The following is a 26,287-nucleotide window of genomic DNA, read 5'->3' as shown; positions in this document are numbered from 1 at the left end:
TCCAGGTCCGTGTGCTCGAGAGAGCACGACACCAACACAGGGATGATCAAGATTAGGGGGTGTGCTCATATGTCTTGCTACTGCTGCCCACAGTCAGGGGAACCCAGTGGCCCAAGAGATCTTTTTTATTCCTGGTTCTTTTACTAAATAGATGCCCTTGGGCAAGTCACTTCATACCTGATCCTCGGTTTTGTCCTCTGCAGAACTGAGATAGTGACAGAACTTCATAAAGCTGCTGAGGGGATCAAATAGTTCATGGGTGTAAAGTACTTGGCATAACCTGGGCACATGGTAGGCACCAACTGGCAGCAGCTATGATTACTATCATTACTCACTGACCTGGTCTTAAATGAGTAATGACACTAAGCGGTGTCGATTCCTGTAAATCAGACAATGCCGCTTGGAGAGAGGCAACTCAAGTTTGAGTTTTAAACTGGGAATATCAATGTTTTTACTAATTCCTTTAGCTTGATGTCATGAATACAAGTGGCACTGCTTTCCCCTGCACTACCTCTAGCTTTCATTTGGAGCGGAACTGAAACCACTTCCTCCACAATCAGATGGGTCTTCAGAATCTAAATTGCTCCATTGTGATCTTTAATTCTTCCTGGCTCAATTGACTTACACCACTGACCCCCAAAAATCAAATAGTTCTTCCTGCCAAGTGTTATAAGAAATTCACACTTGTCAGGGTAGACTGGGCATGGCGGGTACAATACTTTTTGATTCCTCCCATCAGGGGGTGGAGTTTATTTCCACAGCCCTTGAATCTGGGTTTGGGCATGTGACTTACTTAGACCAATGGTTCATTAGCAAGTATAATGCATGCAAGGGCGTGAAAAGTGCCTGTGCATTGGGCTTGTCCTCTTTTGCTGCTGGGAACCCCGAGACCACCAAGTGAACAAGCCTGGGTTAGCCTCCTGGATGATGAGAGATTGACCATGTGTCCAGAGGACACAACTGTTCCAAGTAAGGCTCCAGAAAACCAACAACAGACCACAGAGATCAGCCAAGCTGGCCCAAACCAAAACTGCTTGGCTAACACACAGAATCATGAAGAAATGAAAATGAGAGCTGTTTTTAAAATACTAAGTTTCACGGTAGTTTGTTATGCAGCAAAAACTAAGTGATACACCTGTGCTAACTGAATGCTCAGCAAGATCATGTTATCTCACCTGGGTGGTCCTCTGGGCTATTCCTCAATGCCATTAACGCTGCTTGGGCTCATGAGCCTGCTTCGCTTCTCTGTTTCTCAGATGTTCAGGTTCCTTTTTCTGACTCAAACATGGTCTCACTCACTCGCTGCCTGCCTCTGGAAATTCCGAGACACTAATATCCTATTTACATATCTCTCTCCTTCACTTCTCCTCAGTCCCTTTTATTGGCTTTCCCCTCTTATCATCCTTTATTCCAAGTTTCCCTTGACGTCTTGGGCTGATCCCCTTTCACTTATGAGTCTAATACTTTCTTCCTGGACAAGCTCATTCAGACACTTGGTTTGAACACACACTCCCACCTAACGACTTCCCAACCTTCATCTCCAGACCTGACCCCTTCCTTGGATTCCAAAACTCCAATGCAGCACAACCAACATCAGTCACCAAGTTTCCCTCAAAGCAACAATACTTGTCTCAGATTAATGGAACAGCCATTGTGCAAATCCAGAACCTGAGTCTTCTCCCCACCCCCACCCCAGCCCTTTTCTCTTCCCCTCTCCATTTCCGGTTTGCTCACTTCTACCTCCATAATGGGTCACTCTCAAGTAGGCTCTTCCTTTACATCCCTGCTACCCTGTACCTACCCAGGGGCTTCTCCGCCTCCGGCCTTTCCCCAGTTTATCCCACAGATAAAGGCCAGAATCATCCCCGTGACCTTTACAGACTCAAGTCCCAACTCCTTTCCCTGTTCTTCAAACGTCACCTTAGTCTGGACTCATTCTACTTGGCCTGCCCGCTCTCCCACTGTCTGCCCCTGAGCACTGCGTGCCAAGACACATGGGCACCTTCTCTACCTCTCAGAGCCCTTCTCATGCTCAAGGACAACCTCCTTTTTCTGCAAAGCCTTGCTCAGTTTTTTTTTTAGAATCATCTCTGTGCCACTGTAGCATCCATGGGAGAACCTCGTATGAATCTTTACTTCACTCACCCTGGTTGATGGAACATAAGCTTCTTGTTTTCATGTCCCGTAGGACTAGGATGACCACATGTCTTGTGCCCAGCATGCCCAGCACAGTCCTGGTTTATACGTGTTTTCCCACCATAATGATTAATGAGAGCGCCCCCCTCCAATCTCAGAAGTGCCCTGGCTTGGATGAGAAATGATACGGTCACCCTACAGTAGTCTTACAGAGCTTGACACAAATCAGATGGCGTAAAAGAAGTCTGCTGATCCAACCGACCTTGGATCGTTCTTCAGATTTATGGTTTGACCATCATGAAATATTGGTGTGTTGCTCTCACTTAATTCACTCAACCTTCCACAGGCAATGATGATGGTATTTCCCCAATAGTTTTAAATCATACAACGGTGATCGCAAACTGAACTGCCCACGGGGGCCAGATGTAAGACTGATGGCAAGGGAGGAGCTGCTGCAGTGTGAGGAAAACAGCAGAGTGGGTGGGGACTGCGGCAGAAGGGACAGAGCACGGCTGTCTGATGGGCGTGGTTTCCACACAGCTCAGACTATCTTAATCAGAGGGACACGGCACCAATGTTGTCAGATGGTCTCATTTGCCAAAAGAAGGTAGAAATGGGGATTTGATATTAAATCTTTCAATGTTAGTGTTGACGACTGATTTATACTTCAGACACCGCACAGGTGCACCGTGAGTGCCCAATGCCTCACATCTTTGACCTTCAGCAAACACACAGATCTCTGCTTGGAATGGAAGCAGAGATCCATTTCCATTCCCACCTTCAGGAATGGAAATAAATGAGTGGGCTCCAGAGGCCGGCTGAGTCTGTCTCTGCCACACACCGGCTCTGCCACAAAGATCAGTTTATCCAGAATATAGGGATCAGATAACTTTTCTTTCTAGCCAAGTGTTAATTTTCTTTCCCATTTCAAGTCTTTTGTATGAAACATGTTGCAGAGGTGGCTTCACTGGCCCACTGGGCACGACCCCTCGGACGCTATGGGGAGCTTCAGGCGGGAAGTTTCCCCTGCCAAAGTCCCAGTGCTCTGAGATGCTGCAGCGGCACTCTGCTCACAGCTCGCCCCACCATGAGCCAGCACTCAGCTGGGACAAGTTCTTTAAATCACAATGTGAAAACGTCTCAGTCCTTGAAACTCTCTGGTTAATCAGTAATCGCTCTTATAATACTAAGAGGTCACTCACATATTAAGGAACAAATACATTTCTGTTTCCAATGCCTCTAACAGGTAATTTACAAAAATCCCTAAATTCAAGCTCTGTCTCAAGTCTCATTAAATTAACCCTTAAATTTAAGCCCCTTAAATTAACCTTCACTGAACAAGTGAACGAATGGCCTCATTTAGGCTTTTCTCACTATAATTATTCAGTGTTAGCAAGACTTTACTTAGTAGAACAAACAAAGGAAGTGGGTTCTCGAATAACCTTTTATTTGCTAGAGTTCCCACCCCTTGCCCCAGCAAAGCCTTGTTTTTCATTCATTTTTTTTTTCCTAAAGAGAAAGTTCTCTAACCCGTTCCAACCAGTCCCCACACTTTCATCTTCCTGAGATGGTCGAATGCCACTTCGCCTTCCCCAACACACCTACCACGGGCTGCGAGTACAGCTCGTCCGTCTGGTCTCCGGATTTTCATGGGAACATGAGGTCAATGCACTGGGAAGCTCTGCATGAACTGTGACAGTGACCTTTGCTGGTACCACAGACATCATTTAGTAACTATCTGCTGACCTCTTGCAACATTATTTAGTTTGGAGTATAAGATACAACCCTCATCAGCCAAGGCAGCTTAAGTTTTAATCAGTGCTCCCCCCACCCTTCCTTCCCTTCTTAAAGTCACTGGGAGAGGGAAAGAAGTAGAAGGAAGGATATTAACCCAAAGCAATACACTAAAACCCAATTTCGATTGAACCCTGGATTTCTTAGGCTACAACTAAGCATTACAAAAAACACCAAGTGGTAAGTTTTAGGCAATTATTAGAACAAAGGTTCTGAATATATATCCTTTTACATCACACAGCATATTCTATACCTTTCAGAGGGTTTAAAAGCAATTGTCCCAAAATAGTCAAGTAGATAACATTTAACAAGATACCTAAAATAAGCAGTTAACTCTGTGCAAGATTTGAGTGCCCTATATGGTAGCAAAGTGCTGTATGAGGCTTAGAAAATAACAGGAAGCACAGGAAACAAGAAAGCACACCTCAGATGCGCCAGAAGAACAGACGATGGAGCTGTACACGTGTGGAGGCAGGCAAGCTACAGTGTGGTGAGGGCTGGGGAACGTCGGTCTTCTCTTCCAGGAACCTTGACTCTGAGCTCTCAGCTCCAGACAGCCTGTGCAGAGACTCCCTGCTCCCACTCCCACCTGTTTATTAGTCTGGCACCACACACCCCAACCTGCAGCTGGCCTGCTGTGTGTATGTGTACTTGCTGTATTGTCTCTGTTTCCCCTCTACTGACCGGGAGACCCAGGAGGGGAGGGGACTCGTCTATTGGGGTCGCCACCGCATCAGCAGACTCTAGCACATGGCCTGGGATGTAGCAGGTCCTTAATGAAGGATGAATGAATTCCAAAGATGTAATCTGTTCTTCTCTATGAGCTACAAAAGGGAGCTGCTTATTATCGGGATCACTGCAGGGTTCCTTTTCAGGGAACTCTGCCTCCCATCAAATGAAGGTACTGCGGTAAGATGGTCTGGTAGGTCCTGTCCCCACCCTGGCTTTTGCACGGTGCCGCTGAACTGCCTTTGGCTCAGGGAGCCCACATACATCAAGAATCAGGCCACCTGAGCCTATCTTACGGCTCCAGCAGGCCAAGGGATGACTGCTACCAGGGGAACTGCTGAGGACATGCGGGGAATTAACAAGTGACTTCAGATGGCTGAATGACATCAAAGATGCCACTACTATTACTTGCCTTGTTCAAAAAAAACAAAAACAAAGGCCAATTTTTAAAAAATGGGAGATGGGGAACATGACACAAAAGCAAGAAAAACAACAGTGGTAATTAGAGGGACATTTCTCAGCTCTTCCTGGGGGCAAGGTTTTGGCTAGGATCCCCACAGTTGTCACAGCAGCACGTGGGACATCTGCATGACATTACGGCAACATGGAAATGACCAGGGCAGAGGAAAAATACAGGGAAAGATATTTAGGGAACAATATAAAGACTATTAAGACTTTTGCACAGTTTTTCTTCCCAAGCACGGAGATATTTTTAACAACGCTAGGCTGACCTGGAAAAGCTACCGCTGAGAGTCTGTGATGCGCAGGGCTGTTTATGTCAGATGGTGGTGCCACGCTGACCCGGGGCCCGGCCCACTCTACCCAGCTCCTCATGCGAAGGCAGTAAAGCAGCATTGCCATAAAGCCAGTATTGTTCAATGTATTCCACGTCATCATGTGTATGGCCCCCACAGGCAAACTAAAAAATCTATGATAAAATTTGGTTCTTGACATCTGAGTCCCTTCCCCAACCCGATGATCCATGCCGTTCCTTAGGGGCAAGTGCAAGTTAACTCGCAGATTATCAGAACTCCGCCTGCCCCATTTCAGTCTGACACAGCTCTAATTCAGTTATGAGTGTGTAACTTGGCAAAGTTGTTTGGTTGTTTTGTTTTTTGAGAGAGGGGAAGGAAGGAAGAGAGAGAAACATCGATGTGAGAGAAAAACATCGACTGGTTGCCTTTTGTATGCACTCCAACCAGGGACCGAACCTGCATTGCAGGCACGTGCCTGAGCAGGAATTGAGCTCACGACCGCTTCTGGTTTGTGGGATGAGGCCCAGCCAACTGAGCCACTTTGGCCAGGGCCAAAGATTTTTTTTTTATAACCACAAAAGTAAAGTAGCTACCATACTATGCCATTAAGAATTAAATTTCCAAAAATGCAAATAAATAAGTCAAAGACATATCAGTAAGGTTTTCTTTTTATGGGATCAACCTAGCATCTAAAAATTCCATTTTCTTTTTCTCCATGGATCTACCTGCTTCCCAATGACTTGAGGTAGTTTCTATAAAGCCCCACTGAAAATCAAACCAAGAATAAGAAGTTGGGACACAGACAGTTACTAGCACTTAAAGGATACCCTTCACAGTCATCGTTTTGCCAGGCAGCCAAGACATTGGGCTGTTTTTCTCTAAAAAAGAAGCAGCAGCCTAACCACAAGCATAGAACTGAAAAAGAAACATCTTGGGATTCCCTGAAACTTAACTTCAGACAGTTTGAGCAAGCTGGGGAGTCTGGGAGATAAACACAGCAGACACATCCACCTGGCATGTGACAATCAGAAATGGGTGGCTCTTTGGCAGCACTGGGCTCCAAACCAATGGCACAGCAGACTGTCGGCTGGGGGTCTGTCAGGTCTATCCTTTCACGTGCGTATGAGTGAGGCTACCTACAAGGCTTTGCTTCTAATTCGAAGGACAGCACTGATGTGCAAAGAAGAGTTGAGGGGACCCAGAAAGAGCCAGTGTGAAGTTAACTCGGGGCCTGAGCAGAGTCGTATGTGGTGGCTGCAGCTAAGTCTCTTCTCCCAAGACTCAGTGTGGCCATTGTAAAGGACAGTATCGACCAGCTCACAGTGTTGTGATTATTAAAGAAAACTTTAGCGGGATAGAGCCCAGCCCGGGGCTCACCATGGAGCAGCTGTTCAGAAGAAGCATTCTTATATTTGACTGAGAAAAGTGCAGGGGAAAGATATTTAGGGAACAATATAAAGACTATTAATGACTTCAAATTTTGAAGTCATTTCGGCATCCTGTACTAAAGCAGTGAACTTAATGACAACTGAGTTAACAGCCCTTGACAACACGTCAAATACCCAGGAACACAAAATTTTCACGTACCCCTTCACATTTACCAATGTGAAGGGTGACAGATGCCTCCGAGAAGCACAGCTCCCCTGAATGCCTGGCAAGACACATCGCTCTAGTTATCTAGCACTGTCTGACGTGGGTTCTAAAATTTACCAATAGCCCAATACTTTGGCCCCAACTACACTGCTTATTTGGCTCTTTAGGACCATAGAGAAGTTAAAACGAGTGAGACCATCAGTTCTAAGCCCTTGAGGGTACCTGGGTACGCTGATGATGTACCCACATCAAAACAGAATAAAACTGGTAACATGTGGATTCTCTACATATATGATACTTCTAGATAGATATTTTGAGAACTAGGAGGTGATCAATTTGAAAAAACAAAACAAAACAAGACAAAACACACAGCTCATTTCACTGCCTAGTCAGGGGTGTCCGACCTGTGGCCCGTGAGCCGCATGCAGCCCAGCACAAAATCGTAAATTTACTGAAAACATTAGGAGACTTTTTTGTGTGTGATTACGTGTTGCAATGTATTTAATGTGTGGCCTAAGACAACTCTTCTTCCAGTGCGGCCCCAAGACTCCAAAAGGCTGGCCACCCCTGGCTAGGTCCAACAGGGAAAGAAGCGTGTGGAAGGCTGAAGAGGTAAGAGTCCCTCCACCTGCTTCAAATTCAACCTTCGCCTAGCACCTCAGAACTGCAATTCCCCCTCGCTGCTCTGCATTTTGTTCACACTTCTGTTCGCCTTTGAGACTTAAGAAACTTTACTTGAGGCATAAGCATGGATTTGAGTGTCTTACGGGGTGGCGGTGGGGGGTGGTGGTGAGGGGTAGGGGTGGGTTGGAGGGTATGTGATCCAACTTGGCCAACAACTTCAAACAACTGGCCAATCCAGGTGACCCAGACTCTCCAGCCCAGACCACGCTCTTTGTTTTGGGTTAGGCTGGTGGCAGGGTCCCCTGGCTGTGGTGGGCCCACATTGTCAGCTTGTTGCTTCTTACCCAAAAGAGGATCTTGTTACAAAGAGAAGCTGGAAATTTCTTTGCACACAAGCAGAGACATGGCGGCCCTGCAAAGGCCCCAGGGTAAGGATTAAAGAAAAACAAAATAGAAACCCTTCCATCTCTAATTAGGGTCTTCATTTGCCAAAGTGCCATTCCCCAGCAGGAGGATTTACATTCAGGCCGTTGCTTGGAGTTACTTGGAAAACGTCTCCCAGCAGGTTGGTTCCTCAGTTCAGGCTCCTTTGAGCCAACAGTTTCTGGTTACTTGGAGGAGAGCTGCCCGCATATTGTTTTAACTGGCCTGGCTTCTGCAGCCAGCTTAGCTGTGTGAACAATCTCCCATTCAGAATTCAAAGATAAAAGCACAGTTTGGTTGAAAAATCTTTTTAAAAAAAACTTGGGAATTATAGGTTTTGGAGCTAGCATTATTTCTCTCACACACAAGAGTGTTTTTTCCCCCTCCGCCTTGGTTCTATGCCAGAAAAGGCTGCGTCCTGGAGCCCGGCCAGCCGCCAGCCCCTACTTCCTCGCCATTCACACCATGGGGCTGGTGGCAGCTGGCCATGGAGGCGGACAGGAGCTCCCTGGTTGCAAGAGGTTGACCACAGAATAGTGCAGTCAGCTTGCTGGACCCCTGTGGCCAGCCTAGGCAACCTCCTGTGCACTTATCATTCTTTGTATCTATACCAGCACATCTTCTAAAATACTGAGTCCCGAGAGCCTGGCCCAGGAAGCAAGATTTCTTTTCCTTTCTGGAATTCTCAGGACAACAGTATAGTGTAAGTCAGACTTAGTAGTAAGATATGTTTGTATAGCCTTGTGCATGTTAGGTGAAAGTGAATTAAGGTGCAAACACGAACAAGAGAAGAGAGACGCGGAAAGGAAAAAACATAGAAATTGAATTTTATTAAGACGAAAAAGTTTTGTTTCGTCAAAGGAAACTACCAACAAACTAAAAAGGGACCCATGGAATGGCAGAAAATATTTGTAAATCAGATAAGGGATTAATATATCGGATAAGGGATTATTATCCAGAATGTATAGTGAACTCCATCAACTCAACAACAAAAAAAAGGAAACGACTCAATTAAAAAATGGGCTAAGGACTTCAACAGTCCTTTCTCCAAAGCAGATACACAAATGAGTACATGAAAAGATGTTCAACATCTCTCATCATTAGGGAAATGCAAATCAAAACCACAATGAGAAACTACTTCGAATCCCTTAAAATGGCTATATTAAAAACAACACACACACACACACACACACACACACACACACAGAAAACAAGGAGCATTGAGAGGATATAGGGAAACTAAAGCCCTTTTACACTGTTGGTGGGAATGTAAAATGGTACAACTGTTGTAGAAAATCGTATAGTGCTTCCTCAAAGAATTAAGCACGAATTACCATATGATCCAGCAATTCCATTTCTGGGTGTGCACTCAAAAGAACCTAAAACAGGATCCTGAAGAAACATTTGTGTACCTGTGTTCACAGTTGTATTATTCACAATAGCGAAAGGTGGAAACAAGTCAAAATGTCCTTTGATAGATCAATGTACAAACAAGCGTAATATACATATACAATGGGCTATTATTCAACCACAAAAGGAAATTCTGATACATGCCACAGCATGGACGAACCTTGAAGACACCATGCTAAGCGAAAAGTATACAAAAGGACAAATACATGATTCTACTTATGTGAGGTACTTGGAGTAGTCAGATCCATAGAGACAGAGAGTAGATGTGGTTGCCAGGGGCTGGGGGAAGTGGGGAGTAGGGGTTGGTGTTTAATGTGTATGGAGTCTCAGCTGGAGAGGAGGAAAAAGTTCTGAATACAGATTGTGGTGATAGTTGTACAACAATGTGAATGCACTCAATGCCACAGAATTGCACACTAACGCATGCTTAAATTGGTAACTTTCATGTTATTGGAGGGAGAGGGGTCAAGATGAAAAAAATTAGCACTGCAGAGAAAGGAAATTAGAGCCCTATTTGTGTTTTATGTTGGCAAGTTCCACCAAGCACCACTTTAGTTCATTCACGTAAAAACTGTCCTTGATTTTACATTTTAAGGTCTCCAATGTATTAAGTTGTATTCCTCTTCTTTACTTAAACTGCCATAGAACAGCAATATCAGTGACCTGTCCAGCCTGGCAATTTATTTCCGGGCCTAAGCACATCCTGTTCCCTCAGCTGGAAACCCACTCTACCCCCTCCTGCCCCTGCACACTTCTCTTTTGCACACCTCTTGATGTATTGCCTAGAAATGCTGTCCCCACTAAGGGGATCTTCTCTTGCCCTCTATAACGACGAGGCCCATGCCAGTCACGCTTTCTGACTGGTCCTGGGACACACAACGTATTACTGCTGCTCCTACTGGCCCTTCTTCTGGGATTTGCCCCTCCATCCCTTCCCCACCCCAGATCCATCCTTCCTTCCTTCCTTCCTTCCTCCCTTCCTTCCTTCCTTCCTTCCTTCCTTCCTTCCTTCCTTCCTTCCTTCCTTCCTTCCTTCCTCCCTCCCTCCCTCCCTCCCTCCCTTCTTGCATCATGCTTTATTAATAATAATGCTTCTTAAAGGTTTATGTGCATGTTGACAATTTTGGTTTCTTTTCACCAACAGTCCAGCAAATCACATTCAGTAAAACTGTGAAACACTATAAGCTTGATGTAATGAATGCCATAATACCCAAATACTATATAAAAATGTAATCTCTTTTATGAATGTCAATTGATATTGTAATGTTGCTAATAAAGATAAGAAAAATATTGCCAGAGCTTTGAAAAATTACCTTGGTCAACTTGTAGGTTATATACTAAATAAACCATATATTATATGTTATACATAAAATATTACCTTATATGTAAAGTGGGATAACTGTTAATATTTCTGTTATTTATCAGTCTATTATTAATTAGCTCAGTAAACCCTTTTTATAATGGAATAAAAGGTATATTTTTGCCACAATGTTATTTGTTTCTCATGTCACATGTTAATGAGGCTCATGGTCCAGCCAAAATTTCCCCAAGCCGAGCCATTCTTGAAAGTCAGTTTCATCTCCTCTGTGAAGCCTTCCTGGCTAATGCACTATTTGTCCAGGAAGACTTTCAGGAGAAAGTAATGTTTACGCAAAGACCTGAAGGAGCCCATCCCGATTCTCTGCCCGTGATGGCCCTGCAGTGTCTGGAAGGGTATTTAACAACCTGTACGTGTCCATACCTTAAATTACAATAAGTGAATAAACCTCCTTGGTTAACCAAAATGGATCAATTGGCTACCTAGATTATCACACCAACAGAACCTGGACAAACAAAAGAACTCAAGTGAAGAATCAACTGCAAGTAGTTGGAGACCTCCAACTTCCCTAATCCTTGTATTATAGCTGCCAACAAAGATAATCATTGGTGTAACTGATGAAAAACCTATAACCTTCTGAATTATTCAAGTCAAGAGCCAGCACTAATGTCCTCTCTACCTGGTCTGGATATGAAGTAGACACAGGCTTTCCCATGTCCTTCCCCATTAAATTCTGTCCCAAGAACACACAGAGAGCCCTGGCTGGTATAGCTCAGTGGGTGGAGCACGGGCCTGTGAAGCAAAAGGTCGCTGGTTTGATTCCCAGTCAGCGCACATGCCTGGGTTGCAGGCCAGGTCCCCAGTAAGGGACACATGAGAGGCAACCACACACTGATGTTTCTCTTCTACTCTTTCTCCTTCCCTTCCCCTCTCTGTAAACATAAATAAAAAATATTTAAAAAAAAACACACACAGAGAAAAAGATGCTCATTCATTCAGCCTTGCTGAGCTATGTCCAAGTTAGATTGGCCTGATGCTGGAGAAAGAAAAGAAATAAAACCCAATGATTCAAGTGAATCAGAATCCTAAGCCCCTCTTTCCCACGTGTCTCTTCAAGACACATGCCTGACACTTAAATAAGCCCAAGTAAATCATGCCACCATTAATTTCTTCATGTGAAATTAAAGAATCTCAAGAGGGTTAGCTCAGAACACGGAGTATACGAAACCATCACCTCCAGAGACAGCACACTCAGGGTGATGGGCAAACCTGTCCTCGGAGGACTCCATATCCATGGCCTGGTGCTCTCAAACGTGTGGCCACGATGCCCTAGCTAAACCCTAACAGCTCATGGTCTTCAACTCCCACTAGTAAGAATAGAATTTGGAGCATGCACTCTGCCCACCAAGCGGGACACAGTGGGGATAACATTTGAATACAGAAAAATGGCGCCATCCTCCTATGTCCTTCCTCATCCTCTGAGCATACAAATGAGAGTGGTGCCATTTCAGACAGTTTTGTTCAAGAAAAGAATCAGAGTTTTTGTAGAAATGGCAAATGTACGAAAGAAAAAGACATCACCAAAATATTACAAAAGGTAGAGATTGGTAGCAAACTCACCGAAGGAACATTCAATTTCCCACATATGAAAATTATGTATATGCTATGTATATATGCTCTCCATATGTGTGTGTGTGTGTGTGTATGTGGAGTTCAGTAAGCTCAAAGTAGAAATTAACATCCTTAAACAAAGAGGGGTAAGCTCTTCAAAGGATTTGCACCTTTTAATTCCAGCATCATCATGTAGCAGCCTCCCAAGATCATGAAACCACCAATTCTTTCTCTCCAATCAGATGTGAGAGGTTTCACTCCTCTGCATCACTCAAGAAGCAAAACCAAACTTCAGGTCTGGTGGGCGACTGCTCAGGCCCGCGGGCCCTGGAGGGGTGCAGACAGCGCCACGCTCAGGACCCCAGCTCCTGGGACAGGGAGCAATGCCACCTACCTCGGTTCCATTCTCTACTGGCCCAAAAGGCAGCTCCGGCTAAGAAAGTCCCACGTGGCCTCTGGGCCCCACTACCTTCTCCAATCCAAGTCTTCCTCTTCCTTCCCCTTTCCCACCCCAGACGAGGCCACCTCTTTTCCTATAAGGAGCCTAGGCTTTGCTTGCTCTTTTCTTCAGTTTCAGAAAGGCTCCCAACTCTCTCACCAGCCTATAATCCCAACATCCCATCCAACTCTGCAAGGGGGCACATGAGACTCCTGTGCCATGGAGTGCGTTCCTACGTGTGCCTGCTCTGTGCACATCCACGGGCTTTGCTGGAAGGTATGTCTGTGAGGTTTCACAGCCTCACTCAGCAAAGGCAAAGCTTTCCTCCTGGCAGGCAAGGGTCAGAGGCCTGGCTCCCAGGAGCCGCTTATTGTGTGGCCGCCTGGGGCAGGCAGAGGCAGCGCTGGGAGGGGAAAGGTTCCCTTTGAAGCACATGGTGCTAAGAGCTTCCCAGTGACCATGGAAACAGGCGCAGTGGGTTCCCAGCCTGAGAACCAGGGAGAGCAGCCGTGATTCAAACACAAAACACACACAGGGTCTGAAAACCGGAGACAGGAGGGGCTGGGGTGAGGGGCAGGCAGTCCAGGCTGGCAGGAACTGAGCGGCTCCCTGGTAGGAAAATCCGGCCAGTGAAGCTGAGCAGGTTCACGGGGTTTCCTTTTCATTCCTGAGGCTTTCTTCTAGCTCCCGTCATTGCCCCTCGGGTCCTATTCAGCACCTCATCAGATCAGTAGAGCCGGGCCCTTGGCTGGCCTGCTGTCGGCAGGGCCTGGAACCAGGCGGGAGGTGATCAAAGGAGCCGCCGGTGCAGCCGCCACCCTCCTCCCCTCCTCCCCGCCTGCCTGCTCACCCGCCTCGGATGAGGCCCTGCCAAGGTGATCCAGTGGAAGCCACTGGGGGAGGGCAAGGGAGAGAGGCGGCTTTTATGTCTGCCCTTCTATTAGAAGAGACACAAAGCACAGCTTGAACGGAGACATGCCACTAGGTCAGAACTCCCTCCTTCTGGGATGTCTCTGTTCCCAAACCAGGCAACGGAGAAGCCACCTAGTCTAGCCTGCTTGGGGTATACATGGACGCCCAGATCCTAAGTCACAAAGACTAACGCCCCTGTGACATGCTGCTTCCAGGTCCTCTTCCATAGCTGCCCACCTCTCAACCCTCACTAAAAAAAGTAATCTGAGATCTTGTGCCCCACTTCTTCAGGCTCCAATTTAAAGAGAAGAAAACTATCTGGAATTTTTTAGCAAGGAAGAGGAAGCGATGTGATTAGAGTCTGCTAAGAAGGAAAGATTTTCCACTTACTGATGAGTATCTATTCTCTCAGTCGGACTGAATCAAAGTCCAACAGTGTCCTGTCAGGCACAGGGCCAGGGCCAGTGAGAGAAGCAAGCCCACTTCTGGGCCAGGCCTTGCTGCCACCAGGGAGCAGGGCAGGCTTCGACCTTGACCAGCGTCTCTTGAAGAAGGCAGTGTTTGGACAGGCCTGTAATTCGAGAAGCCCATTAGGTGCATTCTCCCTTTCTTACCTTTGTTGGGCTGCCAAAATATTTACTTGACTTCTTAACTCTAAATCTCTGAAACACACCTGCATTGCCTAAAACAGGCAATTTTCTTATTTTCTTGTATTCAGAGAAGAGAGCCCAACCTCAGCAAAGATGACAATAGCAGAGAGGGATAAAGAGGGCAGGGCCTGGTAGGAGATGCAGCTTTATGAAATACAACCACCTCTTAAGGGAAGGGTGTATAACGCATTTGTCTCTTTTTTCGGTGGGGGGTGGGGGTGGGTTGGTTTGCAAGGCAGTGTGGATGGTTGAAAGTAATTCTACAGGTAATCCTTTTGCAAAACAAGACCTTCTATCTTGACCTTTAGGGAAGAGTCCATTTCTATGCCAAGTGAAAATTCTGTATGGCAGCCAACTGCATTTATTTATTTAACACAATCATGACATAAAAGCAATTGCACTGTAATACCAGCAGACAAAGTAAAGATTGTATAATAGGAAAAATGGGGTGCCTAAGCAACAGACAGTATTTACAGGGTTTTAGATGAATTTCAAACAATATAAATGGCCACAAACAACTGTACCCCCCACCCCTTTCTCAGTGCTTCAGGCATCATGAAACAGAACTTGGGGAAAACAGTCTCAGGTCTAGCAAGTGGGAAGCCCATTTCCCATTGCCAAGTGCGCCTATCAGCTCCTGTGTCTGCCAGGAGTTTTCTGAAGTACGCACTTGCCAAGGCTGAGTGGCCCAAAGTCAGACCTTCCAGACAGGCTGTGGTTTGTGGGTAGAACTCAACAGAAGGTCCCTGTACTGCCTGTTGGTGCTCTTCTTAGGAGTACAGCATACTGGTCAATGACCTTCATTCCCAAAGACACCTGGCCCCCCTTCTGAGATCAAAGACCTGGTCATCAGTTGAGGGAATTATTTTCAGTCGGGTGCTCATCAGCAAACCTTTGAAAGAAAAATTATTTTGGAAACATTTTCCAGATCTTGAATATACTAAAATGGAATCTTTGAGCTGTTATCTTTTCAAAGGCACTAAAAACCCCTGCAAGGGTAAGAAGCCTGACTGACAGCTGTGTCTCGCCTACACCCTTTCTGTAGCATTTCCAAAATGGCACCTCTCTCACCTGTATTCTGATAGGCTGTCTTGTCTTCCCTACTGAGACCTGATGGAATATAACCTTAAGCCCATAAGAAATCGAGTCCCTAAGGTTGGTCAGCAGGAGCATCCACATTCATGGGTACTTTGCTGGGATTCTAGGAAGTTCTTCCCAAAACATCATTAGCTAAAAAAAGGAGGAGGATGGGGCAGTAGCTCTGCTGTTTTCCCATATTTTTAATTTTGACATTCAGCTACTGAGCTGGAACTGAAGAGGTAGGACCACTGTCATGTCTAGTTATCTACCATTCTCCTGGCATAAAGGTATGTGGAGAGTGTAGTGGCTCTGATGGCACAGGTGCAGTCAGGGACCTGGGAGGGCAGACCAGGGCTGGGACCAGCAATAACCGGAGATCAATGCTTCCTGGCCCTTGGTTAATTTAGAGTCAACTTTCAGCTTTGGGAGGGAAAGAGAGAATAAGTCCTTTATTACAAATGCTAGAAGGGCCTTAAACATGACCATGTAAAATACCCTAAGAAAGACAACTAGCAGGTCTCAGTGAAAGAATGAGTCTTCCGATGGTTTTTTAGATGTGACACCAACAGCACAAGCAACCAAAGAAAAAAATAGATCAACTGGAGTTGGTCAAATTGCAAACTTTTGTGCTGCAAAGGACACCGTCAAGAAAGTGAAATGAAAACCCACAGAATGACAGAAATTATTTGCAAATCATATACCTGATAAGAGACATGCATCTAGGACATATAGAGAACTCATACAACTCAATGACAAAAAGATAAATTAATGATTAAAAGATGAGCAAAAGATCTGAAAAGATACTTCTCCAAAGAAGATAAACAAAGTTTCGATAGGCATATGAAAAGATGCTCAACATCATTAGCCATCAGAGAAATGAAAATCAAAACTACGAGACACCACCTCATATACACGACTAGCATGAATGTGATAAAAAAGATGGATGATGACAAGTGCCAGAGAGATGCAGAGAAATCACACCCTGCTGGTGTTAATGTAGAATGCATGGTCACTTTGGGAAACAGCTTAACCTCCTGCAAAAGGTTACACACAGAACTACTGTGACCCAGAAAACCTGTATCTATACAAAAGTCTTATATGCAAATGCTCAAAGGAGCATTATTCTTAAAAACCAAAAGTGGAAACAATCTAAATGTCCATCAACTGATAAAATAAACAAGTAAATTGTAAACAACTTACAATGGAATATTTGGCAATAAAAAAATAACACAGTGACACATGCTTTCATGATACAAGAAATGTGGATGAACCTTGACCTTGAAAACATCATGCTAAGCAAAAAAAAAACAGATACAAAGGACCACATATTGTGTTATTCCTTTATATGAAATGTCCAGAATGGAGTGAAGGTGACTGGTCACAGGTAAGGGTTTTTTTTTTGGCGGTGATGAGAATGTTCACGTATCTGACAAGGGACTTGTATCTATAATATACAAGGAATATAAAAGTGCTGTAAAATTGATTGAGAGAGGGTTGCACAATTCTATGGATATATTAAAACCACTATATACTTTTTGTGTTAGTTAGAAAAAAATATGTTAATGCTATAAATTTTGGGTATTACCTTTAAAGTTAGGTGTATAAAAACTGAAGATTGTGTCGACTGAAACAAAAAAAATATTAAAAAATCTACTGCTTACAAATGAACAAGAAAGCTTTTGAGGCTAAACACTTTAAAATTCTATTTCTAAGAGTCAAGCCAAGGAAACAAAAGTTCCTTGCATATTCTTCATTCTTTTCTCCGAGGTTCATTTAAGAGCTGATACTCCTGTGAAAATCTGTCAGCAACAGGTTAATGTGTAAATGGTGAAGATCAAGTGCCTTTGCACACCCCAAAATATGGCCCACGTTCTTGAGGCTGATGAGAGCTTTATTTTATCCAGCAGTGGTTAGAACAATTAGAATGTGTTGAAATGCTCTAAGTATTTTTATAACTAGCAAAAAATGATGCAGAATTTAAAGTATTTCAGTATCCCAAAGGAACTGTTTACACTGCTTCAAACTTAAAACAGAGCACAAAAGGCATTAGTCAGAACACAGAGCCCAATGTTTGATTTGGAAAACAAGATCACCAAAGCAGAAGGCTACCTTTTATCAAATAAAATATGAAGCATTTTGGAAAGAAAACAGACACAAAAGACAGAAGAAGAATAAGAATTTGCATTTGTCTGCAGTCTGAGATGGTCTTGTAACCTAGGAGGGCAGATGGGATCTTGCCAACATCCCCCTCCTTCCTACTTCTGTGCCCAGAGGGAATTTCTGCCCGGGCTGGGGGCGTGCCACTCTCAGACACAAGTGTGACTCAAGTCCTCGAAAATGTGCTATGGTCAAACCCTGTGTGCAGGTTTTCCAGGGGCTTGGTATACTGTAAACCAATAAATTACACACAGTCACTGTCAAGACAGTCCCCCAAATCTGAAGTGCCCGCGGACATGGCCAGAGACGCATTCGAGTGACAGACCATGCATTTGGGTTAATTCATGCACATGGCCAGGCGTGTGCAAGGCCCCTCTATCTGAGAGAAGACAGGGCTTTGGGGCTTGTCCCAGGTATGGGATTTATTTAGTTCACCCAACTCGGGACTGGTACTATACGTATCACAATGACTTAACGTGTTAGCTTCTAACTTCTTTCACACTTCAAGATGGCCTCTCAAAGGTAGACAAGGCCATTAGCTAATTTGGACAGGCTTTTCCTCTGGCCTGTCACACCATTCCTAGTTTCCTAGGACAGCCTCAAGTGTGGCCCTTGCTCTGCTGAGAGTTCAGTTCAATTAGCAGGGACACATGGCCAGAAGGAATACTGCAGGCCAGGCTTCCCCTGGTCTGGGGAGGAGGCCAGTAGCCTATGCTCCTTGGGTTAGCAGACGAATTATTTGTTCTATTCACTTACTCTATCTTATAAACTCACTTAAGCCTCTCAGTGGATTTTAAATAATGGTTTTGGTTAGCCTTTTATAGCTGAGAATGTCTTAGATGTAGTGGAAAAAAAAGCAGCAGCAGCAGCTTAATATAGCCTTTTAAACAAACGGTTCTTGGAAGGTTTAGGTATAGAAGAAAGGCATAGAACTAAAAGTTTGTGACTTTCAAATCAGACACATGACCTCAGAAGAGAAGTGGTTTTCCCTTTTTAACCAAACATGGGAAGTATTTACCCAAGTGTTTCTTAAAATAAATCTGAAGAGCCTTCCAAACTTCCCCTCCAACAAGAAACCCATCTCAACTCACCTTAGGAAAAGGGTTTGCATCTGCTTTGAGGAGCATATTTACAGAGTGGAGGAATTGCTACTTGTTGAGTTTTACACATTCCAAGAATTAGATACGCATTATATATATTTTTTAATTATCACAACTGTCTTTACAGAAGAGGAGAGAAGTGGAAGCAACGAGAGATTAACTGGCTCAGAGTTACCGGGCTAATCCCAAAGCAGGAGGGTTATCATTTGTATCTAGGCCACAAGACTCCAAGATCTGGGCTCTTTGTGCTACGCCTCAAGTGGAAACAGGAACGTGCTCTAACACTGATCATGCACTTCAGCAAAACATAGCACAGAGGCTGCCATGAACCTGTCGTTACACTGGAGGGCAGTGGGGCAGAGAAGGGAATAAAGGAGGAAAGAGTGGAATTGAAGGTCTTCTTAGGGCGGTAAGACTTATACGCCAGGGTAAGACAGGATTTCTCAACTGCAACACTGTTGACATCTGGGGCCAGATAACTCTGTCATGAGGGGCTGTCTTGTGCTGAGCAGCATCCCTGGCCTCTACCCACTAGATGCCAGCAGCAGCCCCACCCGCTCCTAGGTATTTTTGTCTCCAGATATTGCCAAATATCCCCTGGGCTTGGGAGGGAAGGAAGGTGGGGCAGAAGACGGGGAGCAAAATGCCCCCAGTTGAGAACCACTGCAATTAGAGGAGTTGGATCTGGGGACTGGTGGAGGTTTGACACAGCTAAGTGTCCCAAACATAGGGTGCTCCCAGGGATCCCATAGCAATGAGCTGCAGTCACAGTGCCCTGTGCTCAGGTAGGAGGCAAACACCAGCTTGCTTCCCTGACAGGAGGAGGCTAATGCCTATGATGTGAGCAGCGGCCTCTGAGACCCTGCTACAGTTGTCACCTTCTCCGCTTTCCCATAGCAAGTCAGGGTTTCAGTCCCACCATCCCTCTCGAGACAAGGATCTCATACCCAGGAGTGTTGAGCTGGGCTCAGCATAAGGACCAAGACACTCCAGTATCACAGGAAATGAACATCGTGACCAAAAACTCAAATGAGAATGGCACGCTAAAGGAAAAGCTCCTCTCTGACCCCATAGCAATGTGGCTCGTAACTCAGCAGCTTTACCCAAGTTCCCACAAGCTCCTGCCTCAAGTAAGAGCCCTCCAATCAGCCTGTTCAAGAAGGCCACGGCTGAAGGTTATATAGCAAGGCAAGCATCGAAGATACCAAGGCATTTCTCACCTAAGTTCTTTAAATTCACTGTTTGGTTATTTGTTATTAAATGAGGAAAACAGCAACCCACTGGCTTTATTCAAACTACTAACACTTCAGAACCAACAATCTTTTGGCTCCACTACTGCAGAACAGAATAATTTCATGACAACACGTTCACCTTTATTTCCTGTATTGTCCCCTAGTTTCTGCTCATTTCCACTAACTTCGTAACAAGGTTTCTCGCTCGGTCAAACTCTATGAGATGATCTTAGAGCGGGGACACAATCCTAGCTCGGGGCACTCAAATCTCTGGTCGACTTTTGCAGTCTTACAGTTTAAGAACCCCAAAGCTACTCTGCTTCTGTGTATTGGTATTTTTTCATATGAGGAGTTAAAACCGAAAAGTCTTTGAAAACAAGAATGTGTAAGCACACATTCCATTAGCTGTCAGAGGAATGAAGTCACCACACAAAATGAGGCCTCTGGAAAACTCCACTGCACACTTGTTAGAGAATGACAGGGACGAGGGCACGTGCCACCTTAGTGCTGTGACACCGGCTCTGCCCTGGCGGGGCTCCCTGGGGAGGGTCTTGAGCAGCCCTGAGGGTCCCCTCACCGCACTCCGGGAACCACTGTGCCACATCCGCACTTAGGCCATGATTTTACTCATCACTGTGGGGCGACGACAGTCCCCTTTCTGGATTATTCCGGAGTCCTTTGCTGCCTTTAAACACCAACTACTGCTTATCACTGTATTTCATCTCAGTTTCTGGTTAACATTTGGTGAAGAAACTCAAACGTCTTTGGATTGCAGTTAGTGTCAATTTTCCTGTTTTCTACTGTCATGAAAAGAGAACACAAATAAAATTCTGTTTTTCCTTTACTCAAATTCTCTATTTTGGCCCTGCTTCTTTGAAAGATAAGTAAGGAATTTTCCTGGTCGGTCAGAGGTGCAAAGGGAGACAAGGCCTCTGTCCTGGCTGCAACTGTAACACATCTTATGGGACAAAGAGTGTGCTTTCTGCCAGGCCTCCGCAGAACCAGTCATCATTCAGGATGAGACAATACTCCACTCCTACTAACAAAATGCTTTACTTAAAAAAATAATAATAACACTTGCTAGCACCCTGATTGGTGTGGCTCACTTGGTTGGGTATCATCCCACAGAGAGAAAGGTCGCCAGTTTGATTCCCGGCCAGGGGCACAGGTCTGGGCTGTGAGTTTGGTCCCTGGATGGAGTATGTATGGGTCAACTGATCACTGTTTCTTTCTTGTATTGATGTTTCTCTCTCTAAAAGTAAATAAATACAATCTTTAAAAAAAAACCCACTAGCCATCAAACTCCATATACTTATTGTAAAATGATTTTTTCTTTTTCGTTATTGTGGTAAAATACACATGATATTTACCACCCTAACCATTTGTAACAGTAGCATTAAGTACATTCATATTATTGTGCAATCATCACCACCATCCAACTGCAGGACTTTTCCATCTTCCTCACCTGAAACTTGACACCCATTACACACTAACTCCCCCACTCCTCTGTGCCCCCCTTAAGGGCCTGGAAACCACCATTCTATTTCCTGTCTTTGTGGATTTGACTCCGTAAGTCCTAGCACTTTGAGCACTAAAAGAAACTGAAGGGTAACAAGGCAGGGAGAGACAAAGGAAGAGAGGATGGTCAGTAAGAGTTGCTACTTCATTCGATGCTTTCGGTTGTGCCAGAAGCAACGGCCAATACTGGACACACGAGCTCCTTCAGGTGCTGTTCCCGTCTAAAGAGGCAGAAACATGCAGGTGTTAAGGGGCTGCTCCCAGTCACACACCTCAAAGGGCTAGAACTGAGGTTTTAACTCAGGTTAGTTTGACGTCTAAACCCAAGTGTTAACCTTATGTTACGTGTTCCCTCTCCTCACCACCTCTCTGAAAAAATAAAATTCCTTTGGCTCTGTTTTCTCTCTTCCTGTCCTTTTGGTTACCAGAGTCTTGACACAGTCTTTGCGAAGTTACCAAGACACTCTGACGCCTGGATGTGGCTGCGGAAGTGAAAGTGAGCAGAAGGGCCCAATTCTCCGTCAGCCTCTCATCCCTGGGTTTCCTGCCGCTCATCCAAAGAGCCAGGATTGCAGACCAGCTCTCCTGCCTGAACATTTCACCTTTGCCTAAATGTGAGCACAGAAAAGGACAGATGAGGAAGCTGGGCATCTGAAGGCAAACACCAGGTGCCCTGGGCAACATCACTGACTTGGGCTTCACCAAAGCATTTAGAAGAATCGACAGGTCCATGCAGTTTCTGGGAACAGCCAGCAGCAAAAAGAAATACCCCCCCCTCCAACTAGCCTAGCTGTGACTGCCAAATGAACGTTTCCAAAACTGGAGGGACCCTATGGCACACGTCCCTTTGTCAGAAACCTTCAGTGGCTCCCAGATACCTAAGGGATGAAGACCAAACTCCTTAATCTGAAAGGCTCTTCTTTCTCCAGCAACTTTCAAAGTCCCTTGAAGAACATCCTCTCCCTTTCTCTCCACCCTGTTCCTGGAGATGATTCCCACGTCTCACCCTGTCTCACACAAGCGCCTCTCTGTAAACCCCGCCTGGGCCCTGCAGCCAGGTGGACTCACTTTCCCTCTCACAACACAACAGTGAGCGTCTGGGCCAGGGACTGACCCTCAGTTCAGGGCAAGAGGCCCTGACTCTTCACAGCATACATTAACCACGAGTCCCTTCCAACCTGAACCTCTCTGAACGGAATAAACTGGGGACATCATCCACTGGCTTGGTGACTAGAGAGGACTGCTTAGGAGATGGCAGTTCAGCACTGACCAACCAGCTTTTTCCTGGAGGGCACATCTTCCTCACACTCCCCACACATGGCTGGGCAGGAAGCTTCGTTCCAGTGAGCTCCCAGCCTCAGATCACAGCTGACCAGACTAAAGGTGGGCACCTGATGGGCCAACAAGTCCCTTTTCTGGAATCCTTTAGACTTGAAATCAAGAGCGTCAGGCCCAGGGATAATGGGGAGCTGTGTCTCCCACCAAGTAGATGGAAGGGTGGGGGGAATAAGGCGGATACACAAAGGAAAAGACTTGGGGAGGGGCCATGGGCACTGAGCCCTGGAGTCAGGTGTTCCAGAAGAACAGCAGCACCCCATCATGGTATCCAGACCCTCAGAGCAATGCAGCTCGAGTTGGGTTTCTAGGAACAGTCCTATCCAAGCCAGTGACTACTGAAAAGCATTCGATTTTATCTGAAAAAAACTGATGAAGACAAAAGGAGGCGAGGAGAAGAGACAAACACCAGAGAGGCAACGGAACAGTCTTCACCTCGGGTCTCAGCTTAGCTACCTGGGAGTCAATCAATCCTAGGTTATGTAGAGAAGGTCTCTGGGACTCAATTTCCATATCGCAAAATGGGAATCTGCACTTAGTCTGACAATGAAAGAAGACACTGCATACACCACTCCCAGCACATGCGGGCTGCCAACCCACGATGGCCGCTTTTACACTCTCACCGGGCCTTACCCTGAGCCAGCTGTGCTAAGTGCTCCACCAACACCTTGCAGAGCCCCACCACCACAACAGAAGCAGCATGAGCCCCAATGAGAACAGCAAGGCCCAAGGTCACTCCGGTAAAGCTGGATCTCTGTGACCTAAAATGCCCTGCCTTTTGGTCTTTTCACTAACTTCCTCACCATCCTCTCAGTACTGGAAAGAGTTAAGTCCATGCCTGTTGACCAGCCTTTCTTTCAAAATCCTCCCTAGGATTCCACCCCAAGATGGGGTGTAAAGGTGTGTATGGGGGTGGAGAGTAATCTGCCTCGATATGAAATCTGGGACAGGTGAGCTTTGTTAAAACTCCAGCACATCTTACGTGTTCCCTGCCATGACTCTCCGAGGTTGACAGGTCGCAGAAGCAGGCTCCTGCACTTTGGGGACAGTTTAAAACTCTGACTTTCAACTGGCAAGCTGCTCAGAAACATCAATTTTTTTTCTCTTTTAATTTCCTAGGACTTAAACTGTCACAGGTAACGAAGTCTGTCTTTCATTACTGCAGTTCAAATCTCTCCCAACTAGAATATCAAGGGAAGATTTTAAATATATACAGAAGCTCAAAATATTAAAAGAACAAGTCGCCCAGAACAGCCTCTTCACATTCAGTGAAACAGAGGCCCCCCAAAAGCTAAGACGTGCCCCGCCCGCGGGGGGCTCACCCTCGTCACGACTCTGTCCGTCTCCCTCGCCCACCCTACTGCCTGTCTGTTCCACCTCTTACAGAATCAAGAAGATTACGAGGAGGGGATCATAAATCACTTTTCTCTCCTGAGTTTACAGTGTTCCTTTCAGAGGAGTTCAAAAGCACTCAGTAATAAACCAAGGCGATGAGTTTATGTCTTCTGCTTTTAAAATGAAACTTTATTTGAACTCCTGGAGAGGCATTTACATTTTTTTAAAATTTAGGACATTCCTCTCTTATTCCAACTTTTCGCCCCATGGCACTTTCTGTGGGGGGCGGGGTAGTGAGGGTGGGTGATGGCAGGGGGGCCTTGTGTGTCTGTCCCTCCCCTGTTCTCCCACAGGCTTTTCCGAATGCCTGAAAGACAAAGTCCTCTCTTCTACGGTTTTTAACAAGTCCCGACATCCACACAGAGAAGTGCCTCCCCCGCCCTCCACACTGACTTGGCTGCTTCTCCTTTTTGCTTCTCTCTCCACTGCCCACCTTCTCGCCTTGGCCACGAAGAGCCAAGCCATGCTATCTGCACGGGAGCGGTCTGCCCCGGGGACCGCTTTGCTTTCCTTTGCCCTAGTCTTTTGCCACTGCCCCTGGGGGGCTCAAAAAGGAAGAAAACACAGCTAGCAAAGTTAACACAACTGAAGCTTAGAACAACTACACTTTAAGAAGATGAAAGAAAAAAAGGGGGGGAAGATGTCTGGCTTTGTGCATCTCTTGTACCAACCCAACTTTTAACAAATGTAAAACTGTCTCACCCAAGCATTTTTGCTAGTGATTTTACTCAGGTGTTAAGCCAAATTTCAGTAACTAACCGCAGGTCAACACTGCCTGGCCACCACGCAACCTTTCTAGACAGAAACATGGTGTGCGGCAGGGGGAGGCTGTTGCTTGTAAGCAACTCACAAGCAACACGCTTAGCTTCTGGGCCCCCTGCATTCAATAAATATTTCGTAAATGAATAAACCAAAGAAGTACTTAATAATCTCAGGTATACCTGGGTTTTTATTCCTCCTGGCTTCACAGGCCAGCAAGTCAAACCATAGAAAACTTTCCAAGTAAAACCACTACAGGGTTGTTCTGGGTAAAGGAGGAAACAATAGAACAGAGCATCCCTGGGGACCCCGTGCCAACCCATGTATGGACGCGACAGACACGAAGGTGGGGTCCCACCGAACTGGGGCCAAGCAAATTAAAACAAGCTGCTGAGCCCTGCATAGCAGCAGCTTAAGTAAAGGAGTAAATAAATATATTAGGAGTGTACGACCTGCAAGGAAAGCACTGTCCTTAGAGGGTTTGGGTGTAGCTGGCACTTCTCCTAGGAAAACAATAAAGTATTCTCAAGGGGGTCACTGACCTCCTAGCATCATTAAGTAGTTCTGGCCAACTATTTAAATGCCGACCCATTGGCCTGGCCCACCTGAAACACCCTGACTTAACTTTGTGAACTATAAACCAAACAGGTAATAATTCCTGTGTTTGTCATTTCCTATAAAGGAGCAAAAGAATTGATAAGTGTTATGAAGCTACTCAGAGGACAAGTGGAAGGCGAAAAAAGTAAAAATAAAAAAATCATAGATTAGACCCATGAGGGTCTCCTGGGCCAGAAGTCTTTTAGGAGACACTAGTTGGGCTACTCCAAGGCTAGGAAAGGCTCTCCTCCAAGCATCTTGCATCAAAACCACCTCTTCTCTTGCCTGGATCTCCCAAGAAATCCTCAGGAGTCCAGGAACCAAGACCGCATTTCTCACAGCTGTCTCCCCGTGGTACATAGAACAGCAATTTCTGAGAATGTAAAAAACATACAGACAAAAACACTATCCTTAGGAGATACCACCCTTCCTTCAATCAAAATTCTATTAACTTTCTCCAAACCTTTCCCTTGCACAAAATGATCCAGTTTAAAACAGGTAGTTTTACCTGTCATTTCAAGATCACTGACAAATGGTTTTCCAAAGTAAATTCAGTTCTATCTTATACTGAAGTCAGAGGTAATGCTGATACTCTCGGCTAAAAACAGTGTTTAGTACTTCTCAATGGGATGACAACAGCCAATGGTAGCAGGCATGCTTTGAGAGCTTGGATTCTGTGCTAGACGCTTGCCTCTCATCTCAGTTCCTAACCATCCCATG

General features: G+C 45.5%; 1 protein-coding gene across 3 annotated transcripts in view; it reads right to left on the bottom strand.

Moving 5' to 3' along the window:
- Nucleotides 1-26,287, bottom strand: part of ZNRF3 (zinc and ring finger 3) — a 198,614-nt gene that overhangs the window by 31,059 nt on the left and 141,268 nt on the right. The gene's annotated exons all lie outside the window — the stretch shown is intronic.

Source organism: Artibeus jamaicensis, unplaced genomic scaffold (genome assembly GCF_021234435.1).
Source record: "Artibeus jamaicensis isolate MK-2021 breed Jamaican fruit bat unplaced genomic scaffold, CSHL_Jam_final contig_525, whole genome shotgun sequence".
In the NCBI taxonomy this organism is placed as follows: domain Eukaryota; kingdom Metazoa; phylum Chordata; class Mammalia; order Chiroptera; family Phyllostomidae; genus Artibeus; species Artibeus jamaicensis.
This window is presented reverse-complemented; position numbering and strand designations above follow the sequence as displayed.